The sequence below is a fragment of the Capsicum annuum genome, chromosome 9, assembly GCF_002878395.1.
Source record: "Capsicum annuum cultivar UCD-10X-F1 chromosome 9, UCD10Xv1.1, whole genome shotgun sequence".
NCBI classification, from domain to species: Eukaryota; Viridiplantae; Streptophyta; class Magnoliopsida; order Solanales; family Solanaceae; genus Capsicum; species Capsicum annuum.
In genome coordinates, this window is record NC_061119.1 from 191,423,319 (window position 1) to 191,436,190 (window position 12,872).

General features: G+C 36.5%; 1 long non-coding RNA gene and 1 other non-coding gene across 2 annotated transcripts; one reads left to right on the plus strand and one right to left on the minus strand.

Moving 5' to 3' along the window:
- Positions 1-1,396: 1,396 nt before the first annotated feature.
- LOC124887437 lies at positions 1,397-4,064 on the minus strand. Its single transcript, XR_007045206.1, has 2 exons — positions 3,743-4,064; positions 1,397-2,931 (listed from the first exon to the last, which is right to left on the minus strand). It is a non-coding gene; the product is annotated as an uncharacterized LOC124887437 (long non-coding RNA).
- A 5,345-nt stretch (positions 4,065-9,409) lies between these two features.
- Positions 9,410-9,516, plus strand: LOC124887606. The gene has a single exon (XR_007045372.1). It is a non-coding gene; the product is annotated as a small nucleolar RNA R71 (small nucleolar RNA).
- The last annotated feature ends 3,356 nt before the right edge of the window (positions 9,517-12,872 follow it).

Genomic DNA, 12,872 nt, shown 5'->3' on the forward strand with positions numbered 1-12,872 from the left:
TCTTGAATTATTGTGGTTGCAAACATAAAGGATGTGCCTTAAAACTCAACTTGTTCGATAGAAAGGTTGAGGTTAGGAAAAGAGAGTAGTGATGAGAAAATAGAATTTCCATCCCTTATTTCATATGTTAATTCCTTAACAGGATTAACTACTTGGAGATTTCATATTGTTTTTGTAAACACTTTTGATTCGAGAGAACTAAAGTGAATTAGTCCTTGATGGTTGAGAAACACTAGGATTATGTTATTAAATACAATATGTTTCTCTGTAAGCATGATACATGTATGAATTCATAAAGCCCATAGTTAGAAAGTATTGAAAACTACAAGGTGGACATAACCCTAGCTTGCTATTTCTTTGAATTCGAATACTACTACACATATCTCATCTTGTTAACTGAAACCATTAATTTGTGAACTGAATCAAATTTCCCCTTTTTGTTTTACGGAAACGAATGATTAAAAGCCAACTAATCTGCATACAACTTCATTAGCACCATATTCCCTGTGGGATTTGACCCCAACCAAGTTGGGTTATATATTTGACAACGACCGCTTACACTTTCATAAGAAAATTATAATTTGGGCGTATCAAATTTTGTTCTACAAAAACTGAAATTTCTTTCAAATTTTCTATAACTCCTAACCATCATGATTAACACACACATAACAACTTCTTTAGGGCTTCACTTTCACCTTTCTCGTACTTTAATTTCACACTCCATACTTATTTAATCATCTACACTTAAGCGCTTAGGAGCTATGGATCGAATCAAGGTCTATCAAAAAAGGATTAGGTTACATATAGGGCTACCAAAGAAATCCTGCTATAGGCTCAACGGGGCTAACCAGGGATATGCATAAGGGTAGGTAAATAAAATCTTTACAATACGGATAACAACAAAGAAAAATGCCTAAATCACTTCCTACACCCAACACCTTTTATTTTACTTTGTAAACACACCGGGAAATTTCTAGACATTCCTATACATGTAGAATACAAACTAATACTCACACTCTCCGCGCATGCTAGGAATCAAGTCGGATTCTTAAGGTTCCCGATCTTGTTTTTTGTCAAATTCAACATTAAGCCAAATCAAATCATATTACACCTATTGAGATTTAACATCTAAAAATGACTCATTCTTTTTCTTTTGTTTCAAAACAACTTCAGTTATAGTAAAAAATATGGCCCAACACCAAGTATTTCTCAAAAGTCGCAATCGGGTTCTTATCAATTCTCCGCTTCTAAAGATGAATTCCCCTTAAGACGATCGTCATCCATATATCAGAGAGGAAGGTAACTAACTATGATGATTTATTTTGAATTACCTTAAGGGAATAACAAATACTTTAAACTGAAATTTCCAAAGAGGGCGACACAAATACTGCCATTAAGGTCAAAAGCAAAATACTTTAAACTAAAAGCAGTATGTGAACATTGCCTTGAGGGCAAATTGCAACAATCCAAACTTCAAACTTACTAACTATTATAGACATAAAGTTTCGAATAGCTATAAAATCATCCAAACAAAACAGAAAAATTAAATTGTCCAACAAAAACATAAAATAAAGGAAAGGATAAGGAATGAGAAATTCCACCCCACCCCACACTTAAAATGAAGCACTGTTCCAGTGCTATCAAATAAGCATATGGCAAGGTGGCAGTCATACTCCCTGATCAGTCAAATGGTACCCTCGCAATCATGTTATCATGGGCACCCTCATCATCACTGTAATCATCACCTGTATCACCATCATTAGATTGTTCATCCTCTTCTGACTCATCATCTGAATAGCATAACTGTCGCTCCTCATCTGTTGGGACATCATCATCAATAGGATCAACAAAGTCGGGGCCTATCCGTAGCATGGTCCAGGCATCACGCCTGAGTGGATTGTCCAACTCTATATCACATTCTCCTGTTGGGTTGCTGGACGCCCCCAATCCTCAACTGCAGCATCATCAACCTATACATCCGGGTGGTGATCTCATCATTTCGAGCCTGATGCTCGGGCATAGTCAATGTGGCAGTATAAGAGACAGGCTCCTTAGTACGAGAGAGATTTAGGAGTCTAAGAATAACTAGTGGTCTGTAATCAACATCCTCCTCAGGTACACCCTGCTGCCACAGAAATTGAGTTAACAACCACTAAAACCATATCGACGACCACCCAAAAACCTGCCTTTCCTCATGGTGGAGAAGATAATAGCGTCGACATTCAACTCAATATCTGCGTACATAAGGGCATAAATGATACACACCCTGTCATGCATCACTTTTGTCATATGCGTCCCATGGACAAGGTAAGCATAAATAATTTGGCCCATAAGCGAGCTTCCCTGTTCATGTGAGCAAAGGGGAGTGATGCGTGAGTGCTACCCTTCTTATGACGAATCCACCGAGCAGTCAAATGTGTACCACATAAGAGATGGTGAATGTGTTAGAACGGTGGCTTAATATTCAGTCTTTTCAATGGCTCAGCATCCAGCACGGACGTACCTAAGAGTTTATTCAAAGTGTTGGCAGTAAAAGTAACCACACAACCCCTTATCTCAAATTCTGCATCCTTGTTCTGCGGGTCCTAATTGGCATAAAATTCCCACACAAGACTCAAGTTGCACTCAGATAGCTGGTCAAGCAAGAAATGCATGTGCAGTGCCTCAATTAAGCGCACCATACTCGGGTACTCCTTTAGCAAGTTGACCCTATCAATGAACTGGTCCGCCGAATACTTAGACTCCTTGTGTTGGGAATACTATTTCCTCCCAGTTTCCACAACTACTTTAGTCCCATACCTCCTGGATTGACCACGTGGGATAGGTAGGGCTGGGGCACACGGTTAGCATGTCTACTCTTTTTTCTACCGGGCTCAAAAGAGCCAACCACATTCTTCCTTTTGCTCTTTTGTTGCCGGCTAGACATTGTACCTATTAATCACAATAGTCAATAAACGCATCAGACCTGCACCTTTGGTTAACTAGAAAACACTAAGTGTTAATTCTACCCCACACTTAGTTGCTAGTATAGATACATTAGTGAGTGAGTAGGGTACTCAAATTTCCCCTGTTCAACATACAATCATTATAATCAGTCCCCCAACATCAAACAAAAATGCATCCCAGAGAAGTGGCATTTCATAGACTCATCACTATTACGTAACAGATTAGAAACTACATTAATACTACTGACCACACAACCATTCAATAATTTGACACCTTTACCTTCTTCAATAATTTGACACCAGTGCATTCAGCATGTCAAACACAGGCATACATTAATGTCACACAAATTAGTAATATGTAGCTACCACTAAGGTGGTGAGAGATCGGAATCCACCCCACACTTAGTTGCTAGCGTGGGTACGCATAAGCACTCCCAATCCACAGTAGTTTAGTAACATCATACACCCCTTCAATAAATAATTTTCTAGCATCCGTAATTCCCAAATATGCGAGAATTACGCAACCCACCACACATGAACCCCTGTCTACGCACTAGATAATTTGACAGTTGTAACAAGGGATGAAAATATAATTAATACTATCATTCGAACCGTACATTCATGAAACACTCAGCAACACAAAACAAATCATTTATGAAAACCACCAAAAAAATTAAAGAACTGGCAAGTAAAATGTCACGGAATGAGCAATAATGAATCTACACACACTAATTCCCCAACAAAATAACTAATGTGATTATATTGTACATCCAAGCAAGTAAATTATGAGAACTTACCTTAAACTTGATTAAGAAGATGAAGATGAAGGTCGAAATGTTACCAATTTGGGCACACTTGAAGGAAAATAATGTTGGGGCTAAGGGGATTTTTAGGGCGACGAGCGGCTAGGGTTTTAGGAGAAAAGGAGAATGAGAAGAAATGGGTATTTATAGAGAAGGGAAATGAGAGATCGTTTAGGGTTAAATTCACATAGACAAGGACCAAGCGATGCAACACATCAGCAAACGCATTGTAAGAACCGACGCGACGCATTGAGTTCGCATCGGGCTACTGGAATTAGCATAATTTTTTTTGGCTACTGGAATTAGCATAATTTTTTTTCTAAGTGTCCACCAATGCGACATGATGGATATCGCATTGATAGGACTGACGCGATGTATCGAGTTTGCATTAGGTCACTAAAAATTACATTAAAAAATTATTCTAAGTGTTACCTAGGTGACCATCGAAGCGATGTGTCGAGTTTGCATCGATCCACTAAAGATTGCCTGGAAATTTTTTTCTAAGTGTAGGCACAGGAACAGCGATGCAATGCGTCGACTTAGCATTGGTTCACTAGAATTTGTATCCAAAAAATTTTTTAAGGCAAATTTTAGGGAAGCTTTTCATCCCCCTTACCCCTTTCTCCTCTTAGCTCATATTTAACTTATTCAAAGATCACAATTCACCTACTTCTCATCTTCTTTATCTCCACCAAATTTTTCATTGCTGCACATCAACCAAAAATAACAAAATAACGTAAGAATAAGTGGATTACCTCCCACCAAGCGCCTTATTTTTTGTCGTGGCACGACTAATCTTTTTGTGTTTTTCACTTTCTTTTCTTTTCTAAAAATTAAAAACAGAAAGAATCTATCCTATTAGATTATATTCGTGGATTGCCTCCCATGCAACGCCTTATTTTATGTTGTGGCACAACTTAAGTCAGCCTCACTCATCCGCTAAGGTGATGGACACATTATGCTTATCTTTATGATTGGCCCAATAATGCTTTACACGTTGTCCGTTCACCAAAAATATTTCAGTATTCTATTTATTCCATAGTTCAACAGCTCCATGAGGCGTCGTTCACACTACCTTAAATGGTCCAGACCACTTTGATCACAGCTTACCAGGAAACAACTTTAAACTTGAGTTGAACAATAAGACAAGTTGTCTGGGTTCGAACACTCTATCATGAATTTGCTTGTCATGCCACCTTTTAGTCTTCTCTTTGTACAGTTTAGCATTCTTGTAAGTGTGGAGATGAAATTCATCAAGTTCAGCAAGCTGTAACAATCTCTTTTCTCCTGTGGCCTTCATGTCAAGATTTAGCTTTTTCACGGCCCAATAAGCTTGATATTCTAGATCTACAGGCAAATGGAAAGCTTTACCGTAAACTAAGCTATATGGGGACGTCCCTATGGGTATCTTATAAGCTATCCTATATGCACACAATGTATCATCTAGCTTTTTGGCCCAATTCTTTCATTGTCTATTAACAGTCTTATGCAATATTTGCTTTATCTCCCGATTGAAGACCTCAACTTGTCCACTCATTTATGGATGATACATAGTGGCCACCTTATGCTTAACGCCATATTTATATAAAAGATTCTTAAACCAAGTGTTAATAAAGTGCATGCCTCCATCACTGATTATAAATTTTGTAGTGCCAAATCGAGAAAATATGTGCTTCTTCATAAACTTCAGCACTACTCTCGCATCATTAGTAGGACTAGCTGCATATTTCACCCATTTGGATACATAATCAACTGCCACTTGAATGTACAAGTTTTTATTAGACGGTAGGAATGGTCCCATAAAATCAATCCCCCAAACATCAAATACTTTAACTTTAAGAATATTATTTAGGGGCATCTCATGACGCCTTGAAATTGTACCTAACCTCTAGCATTGATCACAACTCTTCATAAAAGCTACTACATCCCGAAACAAGGTAGGTCAAAAGAAACTAGATTGCAAAACTTTCTTGGCTGTTCTTTCACCCTCATAATAGCCACCATAAGGAGATGAATGACACTTTTGTAGCACTTGTGTGAATTTAGCTTCTGGAACATATCTGCGTATAATTCCATCAGGACCCTTCTTGAACAGATATGGCTCATCCCATATGTATGTATGAGAATCATGTAGCAATTTTTTCTTTGTTGAATAGTAGATTTTGTAGGCTAAAAGTCACTTGCCAACAAATTCACAATATCTGCATACCAAGGAACTTCACACACCTCTATAGACAATAAGTTTTCATTCGGGAACTCTTCCCAAATGTAGAGCAAGTTATCAACCATATGTTCATGATTCTCCAACCTTGACAAATAGTCTGCAGCTTGATTTTTTACTCTCTTTCGATCATGAACCTCTAGGTCAAATTCTTGCAGTGATAGAATCCACCTGATTAATCATGGATTTACATCCTTTTTGTTGAAGAGATATTTAATAGCGCTATGATCTGAATGAACAATAACTTTAGTGCCCACCAAATATGCTCTAAATTTACCGAATGCATAAACCACCACTAATATCTCATTTTTAGTGATTGTATAATTTATTTGGGCATCATTCAAGACTTTACTAGCATAATAAATATAGAGAAATACCTTGTCTTTTCTTTGCTACAAAACTGCCCCAACAACCACGTCACTGGTATCACACATCAATTCAAGTGGCAGCTTCCAATCTGGAGAAATCAAAATAGGAGCATCTATCAGCTTCTTTTTAAGCTTCTCAAAGGGTTTTTGATAATCCACCCCAAACTTGGTCTCTTTTCCTAACAATTTACACATCGGGCTTGCAATCTTCAAAAAATCCTGAATAAAATGCCTATGGAAACTTGCATGCCCCAAGAAACTTCGTACTCCCTTGATTGTTACTGGATGTGGCAACTTCTCAATCACTTCAATTTTATCTCTATCTACTTCTAATCCTTTACATGACACTTTATGGCCATGGACGATTCTTTCCTTCACTAAAAAGTGGCACTTTTCCCAATTCAGCACCAAATTTGTCTCTTCACATTGAGATAGGACTTGACCTAAATTCTGCAAGCATACATCAAAAGAACTACATTAAACACAGAAGTCATCCATGAATACCTCGACAAATTCTTCAACCATGTCATAGAATATTGCCATCATGTATCTCTAAAATATTGCAGGTGCATTGCAGAGCCCAAAAGGCATGCGTCTGAACGCATATATGCCATACGGACAAGTAAATGTAGTCTTCTCTTGATCCTTAGGAACAATGGTGATTTGATTATAACCCAAGTAACCATCAAGAAAACAGTAGTACTTCTGCCCTACCAACCTATCCAACATTTGATCAATGAACATGATAGGATAGTGGTCCTTTCTTGTGGCTTTATTCAGCATGCGATATTCAATACAGATCCTCCATCCAGTTACTATATAAGTGAGAATCATCTCATTAGCTTTATTGGTAACCACAGTTATCCAACCTTTCTTTGGGATGCAGTGTATTGGACTAACCCACTTGTTGTCCTAAATTGGATAAACAATCCCATTATCGAGCCACTTGATTACCTCTTTCCTCACCACGTCCTTCATTATCGGATTCAATCTATATTATTGTTGCACCTTTGATTTGAAACCTTCTTCCATGTATATTTTATGCATGTAAAAATCTGGATTTATCCCTGTAATGTCAGATATTTGCCAACCAATCACCTTCTTTCTTCTTTTTAAGACTGTTATTGCTTTCTTTACCCACATATTAGATAATCCTGTAGATAAAATAATAGGAAAGGTATATTATCACTAATATAAACATATTTCAAGTGAGGAGGAAGAACCTTAAGCTCCAATTTTAGAGCTTCATCAATTGAAGCTTTGAGAGATGGTCCAATTGGCCTGTTCAATGGCTTAAAAGGCAGCTTTCTCATTTCAACCATCACCAAATCCATGACTAAGGCTAATTCCAATGCCTCCACATCTCCATAAAGATCACGAACCACCAAAGCTCACTCTAATGGATTATATGACAACAACAACCTATGATCAGACTCAAGGTCTATAACTAATATAGCAGACAAATCTTCATATATAGCTTTAAATTTTAGCACTTTGTACACATCAAAAACTTCCACTTTGTCATGCACTCTCATTGTCATCTTCCCTGCTACTACATCAATTAATAATTGCCCTGTCGCTAGGAAGGGGCGTCCCAAAATAAATAGAACAACTGGATCAGTTTTAAAGCCAAGAATCACAAAGTCCACCAAAAAGATTAGTGATCCCACTTGCACCAAGACATCTTCAATAATTCCATTCGGCCTAGCAAAGGACCTATCTACCAACTGTAAAATAATATTACTGGGTTTGGGACTCCCACCATCTTTCGATACCAAGATATGGGTATAAGATTTATGCTAGCCCCCAAGTCACACAATCCACGATCACTGATGGTCTACCCAATACTGATATGTAAAGTAAAACTACCTGGATCCTTTAGCTTCATGGGTAGTTTTTTTGTATCTTAGATGTGCACACCTCAGTAAGTGCAACTGTAGCATACTTGGTCAATCAGTTCTTGTTCGCCACTATATCCTTCAGGTATTTTTCTTATTTTAGAACACTCTGTAGAATATCAACAAGAGGGAGATTTACATGAACCTTTTTTAGAAGATCCAAGAACTTCTTGTAACTGGCCTCCTCTTGATACTCCGTTTGCCTTTGAGGAAAGGGTAAAGGTGAAGTTTTTTTTTCCACATGAGTTTTATCACTTGCAGCTTTTTTCTTAACCCCTTTCTCCTTGTTGACTTTAAGATCATCTTTATTGGCTATAGGACTAACTTGCTTAGGTACCACCTCCTTCAAATGTAACCCACTCCTTGTTGTAACTGCTACCTATTTTGGATTTGCCTCGGTATTACTAGGTAAGCCTCCTAGAGGTCTTGTATTTTGTGCTCCTACAATCTGTCTGAGTTGAAACTCCAAATTTCAAGTAACCAACTATTGAATCTTTAACTCTGCTACAAACTGTGCTTGTTGACTCATCACTTCTACTGCAAATTGCACTTGATTAGCTAAAAACTACTTCATTATCTCCTCCTTACTATTTGTTTAAGTAGTAGCCTAATTATTCTAAACCTGCTGTTGATTCTGTTGCACTGGCCCCTTATACTATTTATTATTCTATGCCTGATTTCCACCCCATGAAAAATTGGGATGGTTCCTACAGTTGGGATTACACATATTACCAAAATTCTGTTATCCCTGACATTCGTATTCCCCACATAATTAATAGAATCTGAATTAGCCATACAAGTATCTACTGTATTCTCACTACTTCTACAAACCTCACACCAAGAACTTGCCTGTTGGACTGCATTGGATGTAACTGCTGCTTGTGGAACCCCCAACTTTATGTTATTAAGCTGAGTAAGCATATGATTTTGCGTTGCTACAATCTGCGCTAATAATGTAGTAAATTGTTCTACCTCTAATACCCCTGCAACCTTTTTAGGAGCACTCCTCAAGTCAGCATGCCAATCAGGATTCACTTGTGAGATCTTATTTAGTAATGTGTACAATTTATCATAAGTCTTCTCAAGAGCTTGTCCACTTGCTGCTGAATCCAAGAGAATCTTGGTATTTGGTTGCAACCCCTTAATGAAAGTATGAACAAGAACATCATTAGAATGATGATTGTGAGGGCAATTTTTGAGTATACTCTTAAATCTCTCCCAAGCTTGGTAAATATTGTCTCTTTCTTTCTGTCTAAAACTTAGAATCTTACTTCTTAAATGTGCGGTCTTCCCTGATAGAAAGAATAAAAAAAGAAACATTTGAGCTAGATCATCCATGAAGTGATGGAGAGTGGTGGTTCAGAATGTAACCACCTCTTTACTTCCCTAATTAAAGAAAAAGGGAAGAGTTTTAATCTGACATAATCAGTATTCATCCCTACAAGAATATAAGTATCGCTTATTTTCAGGAAGGTCTATATGTGCTGATGTGGGTCTTCATGTGAAAGGCCAGATAATTGCCCCGCTAAATTCAACAACTACACCATATTATGCTTCAATTCAAATTGACCACCTGGCTCAGGCTTGCGAATACTGTTATTCGCATGGTTCATGATTAGGATTGCCACCTCATAAATAGGTATAGCAGCTGGTTGAGCAGGAACAACTGGGATAACCAGAGCTGGGATGTTTTCGGTATTTGGATCCTCTGGATCATTTGGATCACCTGGATGAGCCATTTAAACCTGTTGAATGGGATATTGATCTCTCGGCTTTGTTGAAATATCATTTCTAGTTCTACAAAAGGCTCTACCAACTCTTTATCTCTCGCCAGTCTTGTAGTCAGCTAATCCTGCAAAAATTCAGCCGCTAAGATCAAGTCGTTAACACTTAAACTTATTATCAAAAACTAAAAAATTTAGCAATTTACTAATTATATGAGTCCCCGGCAATGATGCCAAAAACTTGTTGCGACTCAAAAGCACATGCAAGTGCACATGATCGTACAAGTAATATAGTGACTTAGATAGACAGATGTCGCTCCCACGAGGACTAAGCAACTAAAAATTCAACCAACTTTTAGTTTTACACAATGAGGTACTAAGTGTTCCAAAGTATCACGATGATTATGAAATTAAGAACAAAAATATAAATTAATAAATAAGAAATAACAAATTATGACAATTGCAAAGCAAGCAACGGTTGTAAACAATAATGATTAGAATTCCAGGGTTGAGGCACATCGAACAATCATATAATTCTATCTTCTTATTGCATTCTAATTGGTTATCGGGTTGTTGATTTGCAAGGTTTATAGTTCGATCTTGGTCTCTCGACCTCAGATCTTCTATCTATCGAATATTGCAACTACAGCTCTCACAGAGACACAATAATTCTTCAAGATTCATAAATTTATCTTCTTGCAATTGAACCAAGCAAGGCTTCTAGGTATATCCCTATCTTAGATGCTAATTCAAATCCCTTATTTCATAAAAGGATAAGAACCTTGCTCCTTAATTTCTTCGTTCTATCCTATGATTCTCCTCTCGGATTCACATAAAAATATAGATTTATTTTAATGGTGGCCACTAATTAAAATAGTACACTCAAGAAATTAAGAACAACCCAGATGATAATCCAAAAAGAAAATACGATAAAGAATATCAAAGAGTAATCAGGTTCTTCGCCTCAACCCCAGAACAAGTGTGTTTAGCTACTCATGTCTGAATTCAACATAAAAAAATAAGTAATTAATCATATACCCAAAATAAATTTTGAAGTAAAGAAGTTCAAAATAAAATCTAAGAACCCTAAAAGAGAGAATTTTAAGCTTTTTTGTTGTTGTTGTTGTGCTTTCAAAAAGTGTTTGGGATTGTGCTCATGTGTTTCTTTTATACTTGGAGAAAATTTGGTCAGATCTGGACTACAGACGTGATGCGTCGCTTATCGTATCGCCAATGCCATCGTGTCGCGTAATGTATCGCGTTGAAAGTATCAAAGCGATGCGTAAACTTCGCGTCGACGTACTGGAATTGCACTTCAAAGGTTCTACTAAGTCACCAAACATAAGGAACGACACAACACATCGACTTCCCGTCGGCGTACTTGAGTTATCTTTTGAAAATTTGACTAAGTCACAAAACACACGGACCGATGCAATGCGTCGACATCTCGTCGCCTCACTGGAATTTTACCCCAAAACTTTGACTAAGTCTCATAAACCAATTCCTTTTCAACCGCATTCTTCTATTCTTGCTCCAGCTCGTCTACACATGCTCTCGGACTCAATGAAAAATGGTCTTCCACATCAACATAATTAATTCCACACCATTAATCACTAATTGCTTCATAATATGCATCCAATTTTCATCCAAATCCATTAGAATTTTACCCTGCATCATTAATCATGTTAGTTAGCTACGAAACACAATTTAGCTCAAAGAAAATAGGATTAACACATTTTTGCTCTCAAAACAAGTCCAAATATGGGTAGATATCGGTGTTTGGACATATAAATATGCCCAAGATCATCACTCTTGCTGTACCTGAATACTTTCCTTTCATTGAGTCCCAAATTTGCTTAGAGGTATCGTTATGAAGAATGGTCCCCAGTATGTCACATCTATTGCTTGGAATAGATAATTTTTAGCTTTGAGATCCTTCAGCCTTTGCTCATCCAAAACCTTTTGTTGAGCTTCTGTCTGCCATGCCACAATCTGATTCACTGAAACTAGTCTCTATAATGCTCAAAACTCTTTTGAACGTACAAAGTTTTCCATCAGCATACTCCAATGATCTTTGTTGACACCTAATTTTTTCCATCCATGACTACATTTAATCCTGGTTTTCTTCAATTTTTAATTAAAAATATTTATTTAATTTGGATAAATGCACTCTAAAATATTTATTTGGGTTAATTTTGTCATTTAATTGACGATTATATATTTTCGTATTTACATATGCAAAATTGTATGAATTTTATTACTTAAATGAGCATTTTTATCAAAATTGGACTTTTACTGATTAAGCTTGAAAAATTTATCTAAATGGATAAAGTCTTGATTTAAATAAAATTTGTTCTCAAAAATTAATATATTTGGAGAAATATTTATTTAATTTTATTAAATCAAGAAGCTCAATATTAAAGGAAGTATTAATTCGTATTGAATTTTAATTTAATTTAGTCAATCTATTAGATTTGGCCATAGTTGCAATGCAATCGGTCAATAGATTTTCAATTTGATTAAAATTAAATAAATTTGGCTAAATTTTAAATCTCAATTGGGGTTATATTTTAAATAACCCTAAATTCCCACCAAAATCAAATTCAAATCTCAAAATTCAAATTTTGAAATTCAAAAATTGTACTACATTGTACAATTTTCCCTCAACCGTGTCCTTCGTTCAATTTTGAAATTCAAAAATTGTACTACATTGTACAATTCTCCCTCAACCTTGTCCTTTTTCTAAATTTAAATTTTGAAATTCAAAAATTTTACTACATTGTACAATTTCCCCCTCAACCTTGTCCTTTTTCTAATTTTGAAATTCAAAAATTATACTACATTGTACAGTTTCCCCCACTTTATCTTTCACCTCACGTTATCTTCAATTTTTAAAATTCTAAAAACACCCTA